Genomic DNA, 14,869 nt, shown 5'->3' on the forward strand with positions numbered 1-14,869 from the left:
CAGAATGGAAGAGAGTCAAAGAATTTTCTATATTTTCAGATTTAGATTCGTCAGTTATATATGAGATTTTGAGATCGTTATGGAGGGTGGAGTTAGAGACATACGAGGGTCGTTTGAAAAGTCCGTGCAAAAATAAAAACTACTTAATTTTTTGGGGTAAACCTTTTTTATTTTTCAACATAGTCTCCTTTTAGGCTTATACACTTCGTCCAACGCTGCTCTAGTTTGTTGATCCCTTCCGAATAATAGGATTTGTCCAAGTCTGAAAAATAGCCATTCGTTTCTGCAATCACCTCCTCGTTTGAATAAAATCTTTTTCCCGCCAGCCATTTCTTCATATTGGGGAACAAATAGTAGTCCGAGGGAGCCAAGTCTGGAGAATAGGGGGGATGTGAAACGAGTTGGAATCCTATTTCCATTAATTTTGCGACCACAACTGCTGAGGTGTGAGCTTGTGCGTTGTCGTGATGGAAAAGGACTTTTTTGTGGGCCAATCGTGGGCGTTTTTCTTGCAGCTCGGTTTTCAAACGGTCCAATAACGATGAATAATATGCACCTGTAATAGTTTTACCCTTTTCCAGATAGTCGATGAGGATTATTCCTTGCGAATCCCAAAAGACAGTCGCCATAATCTTTCCGGCCGAAGGAACGGTCTTCGCCTTTTTTGGCGCAGATTCCCCCTTGGTAACCCATTGTTTAGATTGTTCTTTGGTCTCAGGAGTGTAGTGATGTATCCATGTTTCATCCACAGTGACGAAACGACGCTTAAAGTCCTGCGGATTCTTCTGGAACAGCTGCAAACCGTCCTTGCAACACTTCACACGTTTTCGTTTTTGGTCAAGCGTGAGCAATCGCGGCACCCATCTTGCGGATAGCTTTGTCATGTCCAAATGTTGATGAAAAATATTATGTAGCCGTTCATTCGAGATGCCCACAGCACTAGCAATCTCACGCACCTTCACTCTTCTGTCATCCATCACCATATCATGGATTTTATCAATGATTTCTGGAGTAGTAACCTCAACAGGGCGTCCAGAACGTTCAGCATCACTTGTGCCCATATGGCCACTCCGTAAATTTTGAAACCACTTATAAACTGTTCTAATCGAAGGTGCAGAGTCACTATAATGTTTATCAAGCTTCTCTTTAGTCTCCTGAGGCGTTTTGCCTTTCATAAAGTAGTGTTTAATCAACACACGAAATCCTTTTTCGTCCATTTTTTGAAAATCACTCGACTTCCTCGATTCAAACGAATGCCAAACACAAAGAAATAGACCGATCTGGCTGAAACTTGGTGTGTGTTCTTCCAAGAGATGCTACTAACTAAACATAACCTCGATACGCGCCAGTGGTGGACTTTTAAAACGACCCTCGTACAATGGAGAATTCGTAATCTGACGGAGTATTTTGGATTGGTAGGACTGGGGATCTTTTGTGAATTGGAAAGTTTGGCTGAACCCCACAGTTCGAGGTCCGTAAGTCCAGATCGGTTTGAATAAGCTGTTGTACATTAGTCGTTTATGTTCTAGTGGTAATTTAGATTGTCTGCCAATTAACTTGCTAATTAAAAACAAGAATAATAATAAAATAGAACAAAAGCTAAAAATATAGATTAATATTATTGTAATTTTCATAATCTTAGAACAATAAAAAATTGAAAAAATTGGTGAACGTTCATCCATTGGACTATTATTTGATCCTAACTTGAGCATATTCTTCTACTCTGAATTTGGGTAAAAATTATGCTGCGAGGCTTCGTCAGATTCGGGGACTTAAATGATTCTTTTAAAAAATACAAGCCAATAGAGAGATAGATGTGAATAGTAAAAATATCTCCCAGAATGTTTTACTTTATTAAGTTGTTTATTTACTGTTATACCCAATAGTTAAATTCTATGTTTATATTTAAATATTCCATTTTTATTTATACAAAATATAAAAGGATGGCATGTACGAAGTGAATATCGCGTGTAAATTTAAACTATTTTAGATTCAAGAACTAATTTATTTATAGTGGAGGCTCGTTAAGTTGGTGAAAAGACTTCAATATCTTGTATTTTGTTGACAGAATTCGTTTTTATAACTTACTAGGACATGCGGGTTGTTCTTCGGCTTCAACATCATAAACTGAAATTATAGGAAACTATCGCAGCGGTTTCTTCTCCAGCACGGTGGTGACATTAAATAAATCTAATATGGAACACTTTTGCTTTGTTTTTCTCTTTTAATATTGTAAATATTAAAATTATGTTCTTCTTTAAATGGTGGATATTAATATGGGGAATACGTAATTATCAGGCTGTATTTACTGGGGAATTTATTATTCATAATAAACTTGCTGCCTAATTATTCATAAAAAATGTTTGAATATTTATTTACATATTATTGGTGTAACGGAAATGTGATAAAAATCGTAAAACTGCTAATAATATGCGTTAAAAGAGAACGGATTCCAACGAGCATGTTTACTTACTGGACTTCCATGGGTTCAAATCCAGCTGCTGGTCCTTAATTTTTTTTTTTTTTTTGTTCCTGTAATGGACCTGGCTTTTCTGGAACGAGAGAACGCTGACCTGAGCAGTGCACTGATTTCTTATTGTATTTTTTTTTTTGTTTAAGGCGCATCAACATCTGAGATTATTGGCGCCCAGAGCTTTTTTAGTGTTAACTAGTTAGAGAAAAGACTGCCCATTACCGGATAGTGAGCTGTGAGAAGCTCCTGGGTAATGACATTCTAAGGGCCAACAGCTGGGATTCGAACTCGTGATCTCCGCGCTGGAATCCTGTACACGCTAACCACCTAGCTAATCCCCTTATTTTGAAGTTTTATAAGAAATTTCGTCAATAATGGTCCTTCAAGTGGCCAATTTTAGTCCAATATTCTCTAGTTTTCCTTACAAAAAACAGTTACATAAATAGTTGAACCATTTTAAATTTTTCTTATCTCTACTTAACCAGTTTAGCGTGGAATTTAGTTTTTTAAAAAAAACCCACAGTGTGCGGAATTAAAATCAGACAATGACGTGTATACACGTGTCGAACGCAGCGGCAAAACAACCAATAATTTACAACGTTGTAATAGTCACTGCAAGCGACTTTTTCTGCAATCTCTCTGGGAGCTTGAGATTACAGAGCATTCTGTGCTCATTCAAAAAATCTTGCACCGTCTTCACGTATGCATTGCTCCTAGTTAACTAGGGGCGCAAGAGCTTTTACAAGGAAGAAAAGAGCTTTTGAATTCTCTGTGCAAAATGAAAAATCATGCTCGTACTGAGGTCTGAATCTCTATCTAAAAGATAAAAACGGGCATTGCACAAGGGTTGAGAGCTTCTATTTGTGTGCGTAATTCCCTAATCTCTAATGCGGAGACCAAACATGTACCAACCACTTATCATTTGGCTGACTCCCCTCCGTATAAGATACTTAGCAGTTCTATTGGTAAGATAAAGGAAACCAACCCACCAAATAATATTCTTATTGTATTTTATTAAAATTTCTAGTTTTTCGTAGTTAATGGCAATTTTATATTTTTCACAACGAGTATACACGTCGAACGTACCGTAATAGAGATTTAGTTTGACGTGTATACACATCAAACACGCTTAACTGGTTAAGTAAGTAGCTCATTTTACAGCGTAAACTTAAAAGTATAGCCGACACAATTTATAACAGTCAGAATTATATAGAAATAAAAACAGAACTACCCTAGCAAATTGTTCAAGAAATTCTTTAAGAAAATAATTATTTATTTTAAATACAAATTATGATGGAAATAACTAGACGACAAGTATAAAAACTTGGCTACTTATTTTGTAATAGTATGGATCAGTGGTTAGTAGTGCAAGCACAGCGTGCAGTCTGCACTCCAGTGCAACGGATGCACTCTCGGCTAAGTTAGTTAGGTATGTACCTGCTGGAATACTTGTGACTTTACTTTTGTTTTATTACCCGGTTACAATATCTTTTTATGTTCAACTTTATTTTTTAAAGATTAGTTAGTTAAAATTAATATCTTTTATAACAACTACCTTTGTGGTGCATTATTTCCGTTTCTAGACTTATTTCTTTAGTCTTTAGCTTTCTTTGACTGCATTTCTAACGTGCAAAAAAAGCTATGTGCAACCATATGTTATGGATTAGAAAAAATAACACCTGTGGGAGAATTTATTTTTCTGTTTCATTATAATAAAATGCCCATAACTATTATTCCGAAAGCTCACATAGAATTTATATTCTAGCTTCTATTAGTCGACTAGTTTTTCTAATTGTACAGATGTTCAAATTTTTTTGTTTTACTTCTCACTTGAAATATCTAAAATATAAAAGTGTGAATTAATTGATTTGAGCAATGAACAGCTCAAGTATGACTCAAATGTTTACTGTATTTTGTACAAAATTTGTGGGTTCGAACCTTGAGAATAATGTTAGTGTTTAATAAGGATCTGTTTATTGCAATCTTTTATTAATTATAATTAATAAGCGTTCAATAAAATATACATAGATTAAGGCCCATTCATGAGGACTAGTATTAAATTTTAATATTTCACTAGTGTTTGTTTTTATTATTATATTCGACGCCATGTTGAGGGATCAAGAAGGCAGCTGTGTTCCCATTTTTTCGTTTAAAAACAACTCATTTATTAAGAAAAAAGATAAATCTCTCCATACTTTTGAATTTAATAAATATCTCTTTGAAAAACATTTGTAAAAAAAAAAAAAGACACGAATATATAAAGATTCTTTATTAAAACTGACGCCACAAAGAATTTTTACATGCAATTTAAATAATGTTCTTTCATGTCAAATACTTTAATATGACATATGCTCATTGAAATACTAAATCATATTTATCTTTCTGTATAATACTACATGTCGGCGATAATTGCAATTTGTAAGAAACTCTTCTTTGCAGATAATACAATGAAGTATTATTATATTTATATGTTGCCTTATCTGTATAATACATCTATAATACTTCACTTCATATATCTGTTAAACTTAATAATACATATTTGTTGGTTTTTTTTTCATATATATAAATAATAATACTAAGATATGCTAATTAATATTTAAATAATTACTTTACAAAAACTATTAATACTTTTCTATTTAAGATATTTGAAGATTGAATGAGTAATAGATTGCTACCTCCTATTACAATCTAAGTCTAAACAAATATTTTGGCATAAAGGTTTGTGACATATACTAAATTGTAGACAATATTAATGAAAATTTATGGGCGGTCGTTGGTCTAGTGGTCAAGAGCTTGGCTTTGTGTGTGAGAGATCGTCAGATCGAATCCCGCGTATGGCTACTTTTTATTTGTTAAGAAAAATTGTTTACAGTAAATTATGAGCTTTCGCTCCTTTCCACGATAACTAATTGGTAGTTAGAAGTTAAGCCCTGCCTTCAAAAATTGGTAATTACTTTATTTACTTACTACTTAATAAAATAGCTTTTTGGAATGTTAAATGGCTGAAAGTACGGCCTGAATTATGAATGAAATGTTGGGTGTACCGTTAGCTGTTAAATCAACACTTACACTTAAATTTTAACTGTAAGTTCTTGTTGAGGAGATTATTAATGTAAAAAATCAAAACTTACTAATTTAGCTTACATTTTCAGATACTGAAAATTGAACTTTTTCCACTCATTTTTGTCTAATAATGGGCTTTTTTTAATTCAAGGGTTGCAAAAAACAAGTATTTTTTGGTTCGATTGAAAGATATTATTGTCATTTTCACAAGATGAATGGCCTATATTTTTAACACCAATGTAGGAGTAATAATTGAAGTAATCTATCTATTAGGATCTTTAAAAAACAAAATTAATTGGACAGCCAATTTAATAAATAGAATATAATTGATGTTACGTTACTGGTTATTACTTAAAGTTATAGTTATATATATAATATATATCTTTTATATATATATAAGAAATCCTCGCAAGTAAGGTGTATATTTAAGAGAGTCTACTGCCAAAGGACTAAATTTAACTTCTTCATCTGAGTCATATCCCTGTCTCTAAGTCTATTTATATTAGGTCCGTCCTTTAAGGTTTGTCGTATCGTCTATCCTGTACATGCAGGGTTAACTGCACACGTGTGAGAGATTTTATATATACTCAAGTTTTAAGATTAAAACAAGTTCTTTACTTAGCGTCTAGCTTGCTGGGCTTAAATAATATATTTAATATTTGTATAAAAAAAAAAAGAAGAAAAAAAGTTAATGTGTTATCAAGAGTAATGAAATGCATCGTAAAATAATATTCAGAATTTTAAAGTGCATTATCCCAATTGTGAAACGTTGATTAGTTGAATGTTGAAATGGCGGAAACTTACGTCAACATTTTTTTAATTTTTTTCAAAGAAACAATAGTTATTTTGAAACTTTTACCCTTACATTTTCTTTAGTTAAGAATACAAGATAATTGGTGGGAAAATACTTTAATTTTATGGTATTTCAATAAAAAAATTGTTTTTATTGTATAATTTGATATTTCAACAAATACCTACGGGGGGAAAATTATTTTAAAAAAAATTAAATTGAATTATTCATAGAAATAATTAAGAATAAAGAATTAGCCAATCACCGAGAAGTATGAAAGTGTTAAAAGTAGGTTGGATTGATAAGCCAATCAGAAGCGTCAACTATTCATTTAACCACGCCTACAACATGTACGTCACAACCACGCCTCTTTTGCCAGGTCATTTTCTGTACTTTCGACTGCCAAAATTGTAGCGAATTATCAATCCTTCTTTCCCATACCTCTACCACTTGCACAATTTTGGTTCGTCCGGTTTTGTAATAACCAATGCTTGCGGACCATTAAATAAATAAAATTTAGTGTACGAATTATTCCTGAGCTAAGTATTTAGTAAGTGTTAAAGGAATTTGTTCCTTTCTTCATGCTTTTAAACACTATTATATTTTAATGGAATTAAATGTATAAGATTTGATGGTCAGAAATTGCACGAACAAGCGTATTGTAGAAAAACAACTCAACATTCAAGATTTTTTTATAGAATTAATCCAAATTTAACTGTAACTGCATTTAGACTTAGTTTACATTCTTTATTTGCTAGACAATAAAAGACAAATATAGTTGAAAATAACCTGCCTTAAAATAAATTTCTTAACAATATAATAAAACAGAAGTTATTATTTACGTTTCCCAAATTAAAATCAATAAAAATATCCGTCTGTAAATCTTAAAATTGCATTCAGAAGTTTAAAAAAAACAAAAAACAAACACTAATAAAAAAAAAAAGTTAAAAGTGTTGGAAGCCATAAAGTAGGTTCCATATTTGCAAACTCTAAAAGTGATGATGTAAACATTAAAACTCATGTTTATAGTAGATGAGGGCAACTTGCATTGGTTTATACAGGCTGGCCAACATAGACACACATAATAATAATAATAATAATAATAATCTGTGAAATTGAAGTTTATGTAAAAGGTATTTTGAAATTTTACGCTTTAATTTTATTTGTAAGTTTTCTTTTATGTTCAATGTTCTTTGAAAAGTATTATTCTATGTACTTATTTATTTTAATCTTTTTTTTAATTCGCTACCATTTAAATGGTAACCGTAAAATTTCAAAAATTATTCATTGAAGCATTTTATTTCTAATTCTTTACACTGGATTTGAATATTAGATATTTTAAAAGTCGTTCGCTTGCGTTAAATATGTACGAGCGATTTCCATAGAGATTTTCTTTTAAAAATAATTGGAGATTCTGTAATGTTGCTGGCTTTGAAAAAGTTGTATTATATAATTTCAGACACATCAAAGTTTACAGCTAATACACTAATAATAATAATTCAATTTGATGGAAAACAACATCTCAGTGCTTTTTGAGAATATATAAATAATAAATTGTGTTGGTAAGATTGATTGCAATGGAAACGAAAAATTTGTGTTACTTTCTCTTTTAGTTATTTATTTATTTATTTGTAAAAAATAAAGTATTTTTATCGCACACTTTCATTTTTTTTTTCAATTTTGTGCCATTTTTGCGGTCACCTAAATCGTGAAAATTTTTTATTTATGAGCAGCATTACTTAAAAAAAATTAAATTCTCGGCAATTTAAAATCTAAAATATTTCATCTTGGACGCGACAATATAATTTTGAATAAAAAAAAATCAGCCAATAGAAATTGTCGTACTACAGTGAATAGATTTTTCAGTTATTTTGATTGGTTTTCTTCACGTTTTTATTATGCTTATTGGAATGGGTTTTCTTCACGTTTTTATTATGCTTATTGGAATGCCTGTTGATAATGCTTCTTAATGCAAGTTATTCTCGATGATAAAGGCTTCTTTTTTAAAGTTTCTTTCAAGTGAAATGGCCGGATTATCATTATCAGTTTAATAATAATAAATATTCACAGTTTAAGTGAGATTATTAATTTAAAGACTTCACTGGAAGTGACACTTCTACAGTTTTTAGTTTTCAGTTCTTGTTTTTTTAATTTTAAGTTTCAAAACACTTTGATGTATTTCGGCTTTTCGTAAGTTCCACTATTTGGTTTTTTTTGAATAAAATTCCTGATTATTTCCTTTAACTCTCCCAATACTAAAAACCCTCATTTCAAGGTTTTCCTCGAGCAGAAATCCTTTAAGTTTAACCTAGTTCAGCTTAAATTTTAAATTTAATTAAGATTACGGCAGTGTCGTCAGCGAAGGTGTAAATCTCTCCGCACACTCTGACCCTATCCTCGCAGTACGCTCACTACAGTCCCACCTTCACTCAATAGAACCTTGGTTAGAAAACTGGCGTATAAAAATTAACCCAACTAAGTCTAAATACATAGTCTTCACACTCAAACAACAAACTCCACCACCTGTCTTCTTACATCACACACCTATCCCACCAGCCGACCATGTGCGGTACCTTGGAATGTACCTAGACAAGAGATTTACCTGGGAACCCCCATACGAGACTTAAACGTACCGAACTAAACAAACGATACAAAACTTCTAGCCAGACTACTCGACAAACGCTCAAAACTCTCACTACAGAACAAACGACGACTCTATACAGCTCTTCTCACACCAATATGGACTTACGGAATCGAACTTTATGGAATAGCTAAAAAATCCAACATCAATAGACTGCAAACACTCCAATCCAAAATACTCCGCCGTATAGTAGACGCTCCATTCTATGTTAGCAACCACTCACAATACAAACAGATCTCCAAATTCCACTCATCTACGAACTTGCCAAAATCCAATATAAATATTTTCATCAAAAACTCACTTCATCCCAACCCTTTAGCTGCAAACTTGTCTTCAACTACACTAACCTCCAATCCTCGAAGACGGCTGAGGCGCCGTTGGCTCCGTGACCAACTGGGTGACTAATGGCGGCCATCACTGGATGACCGTCATTCAAGTCTGCCACGTTACTGTATACATACATTTATCTCATTTACTTATCGTACCTTGTAGGTACAGGTGTAAATTTCAATAAAAGGATATTTAAAAAAAAATAATAATAATAAGATTATAAGGATCTTACATCTTTAAAAATCAATTCTACGCTGTACAATTTTTTTATGGTATCTTTTTCTATTTTAAAAAGTAATTCGTTGCAATTCCTCTTTTAGAATTGAATAAACAGTACAGAAAAAAGCTTAAGAATATGAAATACTTCCGGCTTCAATGCTTTTATAATAGCTCCTGTTTTCAAAATAAAAGAAAGAAATAGTGCGTCACTATGAAGACCACATGTTGATCTCAAACGCAGATGTAAACTATTAATGTTGTGTTCTTCAGCAATGGCACTCGACACACACTCTTCGGGCACACTTCTTATAAAAATTATTCCTGTACGTTTTCTCAGTCTATCATTGAATCTACTATAGTAAAAAAGGAATGATTATATCGATTTTATGGAATAATCGAAATAGAATGAGTTTTGTTGAGTGCAACTATAAAAACATGGAACATGGCAAGAGGTTAATAATTTAATGGTACATTTAGTTGCTAACCTGTTGCCTGAGAACACAAATCTGTCTTAACTCCCGAACATTGACATTTTCACAGCATTCATCTTGATTAATGAACTAGATGTCTTGTTGGCCATCTATAATGCGGCTTAAAGCTCCAAGGACTTACGGGTAAGATCATACTGGGTCTTTCACATAATTCTCTGCCACTTTTGGGTAGATCTTTTGCACGAATTTGTGGTTTTGGGAACCATCTTTATGTATTAATTAGGTCATCAGATCTTATAGCAGAGTTGGTGAGGCTAAGAAAACATCTAGTACGAAATATACAATCCACTTTCTGTGACTAAAATATCTTTAAGTTTCAACACTTACCTGTTTTTCAAAATTAAGTGTGTTTTCGAAACATGTTAAACTATTATTAATATTAGACACTTCGTAAAATTGTGTATTAAACTGATGAGGCTTTTTTAGAACAGGTCGCCTTTTATAAATATAATATTGTATTTAATTTTTTTCTTAACTCAGTATCATGAACTATTTAATATTCACCACTCTCAACAATTGAACCCTTTACAAACAAAAATAAAGGCTAAGATACTAACTGTTAGTAGGTACTTAAGACGATTAATTTGATAGATTTTGTTGCAAATATAACACATTGGAACAAAAAACATTTTATTAAATCTAGTGATAATAACAAATTAAAACAAGATTGTCTTCGGCACCACGATTTGTCTAAAGCTAATAAGTATTTTGTGGGTTCGATTATCTGGTTAGATTTTATCTAATTGTTAATATGAGAAATTTGTAGTAAACTATGTTTTACATAATACAGAATTTGGTAGTTACCACTTAAAGCCCGCCTAAAGATGACAATGTTAATGCAGTAATTATAAGTTTCTGCTACAGAGCGCGTTGTTTCAACTGTAACCAAGTACAACCTTCTAGCCGGTTTAGAGTTTTTTGTGGTAGATTTTATTTATTAGTGTGATTAAATTTTGTATTTTAGAAATATAAGTGTACATTGTGACTTTGTTTATTTGGAATGAGGATTCAGAAAGAAGATAAAATTTGGTAAATATCATTATGATTTGTATTCGTATGTATTTGTCTAAGTACATACTATATGCAGTATAGTTTCAGAAATGAGTTTTACTACCAAAATACTATGTTGCACATTATCTTTGATTATTTTTCATGGATCTACAATAGACATTGCTTTATTATATATTTATTTTTTTACAAGATAATTCAATTTCAATTGCTCATAATTTCAACCACATTTTCAAAAATATTTCTGCTAGCCGAGTGTTAATGAGCTTCAGGCTTAATTTTATTAGTTAATTTAAAATAAATACAAAAAAACAAATTTGAAATCAAGATACAATTTAACATTTTACATTCAAGATGCAGTTGATAAATTCCACACCTTCAAAAATATATTCTTGAACTTTGGCCTTTTAAATGTACTTTTTATCACCTCAACGTATCTTAGTTTATTACTCAAACGATTTTTATTTATTAGTATGATTCGTTTCGTTATAGGTGGTAAAAAAAAGTGAAAAAAATTGTATCACTCCATATTTTAGTAGATTCAATGTCCGTAAAGCTATGCTGCACTTATAAATTATGTATTCACTAATAAAAACAATACTATCTTTCACATTTTTTATGGACATGGTGATTAATTGAAAAATTTTATTGCCTTTTGAATCACATAACTAACTTTCTATTCGGTTGTAACAGAAAAAAGTAATTGATTCTAAAATGTTATTATAGTATGTGAAAATATTATAATTAGAAAAATTTGACAGACAACCTGTCCAATCTGTTAAAGTTCTATTTCTCGCTGTAAAAAGGTTATATCAAGTTACCATTATGCATGAATTTTAACATCAGAGTATTCAGAAAGCATTGCTTTGCTCATGCAGTGAAAATAAGATTCCAAAAACTCGAATCGTTTTGAAGTTAAGAATGGATGGGTTTGTGGGTCCCATTTATCATTGAATTTACTGTTCAGCCCTCATAGAAAAGAGAAATCCATATATTTCTCTTGATGGCGCATCACCATCTCCGTTCCGGATTCTTTTTCAGTGATCGGTCAGACTTCGGGCAGCTGGATTCGAACCAGAACGCTAACTGAGCTAATAATCTTCTATGAATCTTTTGGCATTGCCAAGTGCTTTTTATTGATTCTTTTAAATATTTGTCACTCATGACAGTCCAATTAGAGCCTCTCAGCACTCATAATACATCTTACATTCAAAAAAATAAACGTTTTTGTCTAAAAATTAAATTCATACCATGTCTTTTCTCGTTTTCAATGCTAAGTATTTATTTATTTTATAGTTGATATTTGTTAACTAAATACAAAAAAAGAATTTGAATGAGGACAATACGTGGGCGACACCATTGCATAGTACCACGTACATATATGTATAATACTAGACAGTTGAGTACTAATCTAAATTCAAACGGTCCCCGGTGTTAATTACTTGGTCAAAAAAAATATAGAGGAAATAAACTAGTCTTTAACATGCATTCACTATGTATCTGGGAGTTTGCCGATATAGTTAGAATATAAGAAAAGGTTTAAGTTACATTCTTGTATTATTTTACATATATATATATATGTATATCTATAGTTAGCAGCGTAAAGAACTTATTTTAAAAGATGTTATCATTGTTAGTGCTATCTAGGTAGCATTTTATATGCTCACAAAACACAGTATGGTACAACTTGAATATCTGAACTCTTACATCTATTGTCTTGCTCTCTATAGGTTCTGTCCCAGTGATTGAGTCATACATTATACTTTTACTAAGTAATAGAAAGTTACTTTTAACAGTACAATTATTCGAAAAATAGGATTTCTCTGTCTGTTTGTATCCACCATAACTAAAATTGATATTAAGCAGAGGGGTTACCACAATAATGTTTTGGTTGAAAATCAGCTAGACCAGGTGTGCCACTACATAGAATAGAATTATTCGTATTTTAAGATTCATTTGCAAACGCCTTCTATAATCATTTTATTTAAATTTTGTATTGTGATTTAAAAAAAAAAAAAATTACAAAATTTACGGTGAAACACTATCCACAGGCCGGCAATGCATTAAAAAAAAGCTTTGCGTGCTAATGACCTCAGATGTTGACATGCATTAAATTAAAAAAAAAATTACTTAATTACTTAAAACACTTAATGACTGCAAATGCAGCTTGTCAAGAGTTGTAATGACAAAATAATGACAGTCGATTACATCATAAATAAACTAATCGAAAAAAATAGACCAGAATAAATCGATTTGTAGAAACTTTTAACATTAACTTACTTAATTAGGTTAACTATAAAAATTTTAAAAACACCATTAAAAAAAAACAACAAATAAATAAGCACATTTTTTGTTAACAGAAAATAATAACAACACTATAAATAAAAGAACTTGGAGCTCTTGATTACTAAAATACTAAAAAATGGGTTAAATGAAGCACCAATTTCTTCAAATCTCAATTTTTGTTTCACATTTAATCCTAAGTAATGTTTAAAAGAAAGTAAGTCCATATATTACAGCGAACTGGCGTTATCTGACTGACCCACCACCCCCTCCCCCAAAAGTGCCCTTAATCGAAGTATCTTGAAAAATGTTTCAGATAAAAGTTATAGAGCTATTTGTGAGCTATAAGTATACTAAGTTTGGAGAAAATCCAAGGAACAGTTTTTCTAAAAATGTTATAAAAGTGAAAAATCTATTCAGTAAAGAGGTACTTCCGGTGCACCTATTTGGACTAAAAATTTATTGACGTTTCCCCTGGTGGCACTTGAACAAAATATCAAATTTGAAGTCTCTGCGATTTTCCGTTCCTGAGATATAGCGTATAAACTAAGTACAGAGTAGTAAAGTCAATCCAAACCTATGCCATTAAAGACGGATGGGTTAGAGAACCTCAAATTCCAGGAAGTACTGGATCTGTAACCCATCGTGCCTTAGCCGTACTTTTTAACATCAGATTTCTCTTAGTTCTCTCTAACAAGCCGAATGCGTTCGGTTTTTGTCGGCTATTTTCGGCCCATTGACCATGATTAATAACTTTATTTAAGATTTAACAGCTAATATGCACACTCACACGACTTTCTTCTCTTTTCTCTCTGACAAACCGAATGCGATCGGTTTCTGTCGGCCACTTTCGCTCATTAGACCATGATTATTAACTTTATTTAATATTTTACATCTACTGGGCACACTCACACGACTTTCTTTCTCATTTCTCTCTAACAAGCCGAATGTGATCGGTTTTTATCGGCTATTTTCGCTCAATAGACCATGATTATTAACTTTATTTAATATTTTACATCTACTGGGCACACTCACACGACTTTCTTTCTCATTTCTCTCTAACAAGCCGAATGTGATCGGTTTTTATCGGCTATTTTCGCTCAATAGACCATAATTATTAACTTTATTTAATATTTAGCATGTACTGGGCACACTCACACGACTTTCTTTCTCATTTCTCTCTAACAAGCCGAATGTGATCGGTTTTTATCGGCAATTTTCGCTCAATAGACCATAATTATTAACTTTATTTAATATTTAACATCTACTGGGCACACTCACTTTCTCTAACCAATATAGTTGTGTTTTCTTGTCTACTAGTATTTTTACCAAACAGTAGTTATTTTATATTACACAATACATTGTAATGGAACTATTTTAGAAAAATCTAAAGTTGGTAATGCATTCTGCCATATTTTTTATTTTCTATAATAACGTCATAATTATCATATTTTTTTTTAGCATCATTTTAAAAACATGTTCATGATTAGTTTAATACCTTTTATTACTATCATATACAAATATGCTATATAATGCATTACTAACTATTGGAAGGTACCATTGATTCTGGT

The 14,869-nt window shown here is 31.6% G+C and overlaps 1 protein-coding gene across 3 annotated transcripts in view; it reads left to right on the forward strand.

The window, feature by feature from the left end:
* Positions 1-14,869, forward strand: part of if (integrin subunit alpha inflated) — a 356,189-nt gene that overhangs the window by 39,384 nt on the left and 301,936 nt on the right. The window contains exon 1 of one of the 3 annotated variants that reach the window (XM_074114506.1): positions 10,887-11,036. The exons of the other annotated variants lie outside the window; for them this stretch is intronic. The gene's annotated coding sequence lies outside the window, so the exon portion shown is untranslated. Of the gene's footprint in view, positions 1-10,886; positions 11,037-14,869 lie in introns of those variants that run through there. 3 annotated transcript variants of the gene reach the window in all.

The sequence above is a fragment of the Rhodnius prolixus genome, unplaced genomic scaffold, assembly GCF_049639745.1.
Source record: "Rhodnius prolixus isolate KJV_2025 unplaced genomic scaffold, Rpr scaffold_7, whole genome shotgun sequence".
In the NCBI taxonomy this organism is placed as follows: domain Eukaryota; kingdom Metazoa; phylum Arthropoda; class Insecta; order Hemiptera; family Reduviidae; genus Rhodnius; species Rhodnius prolixus.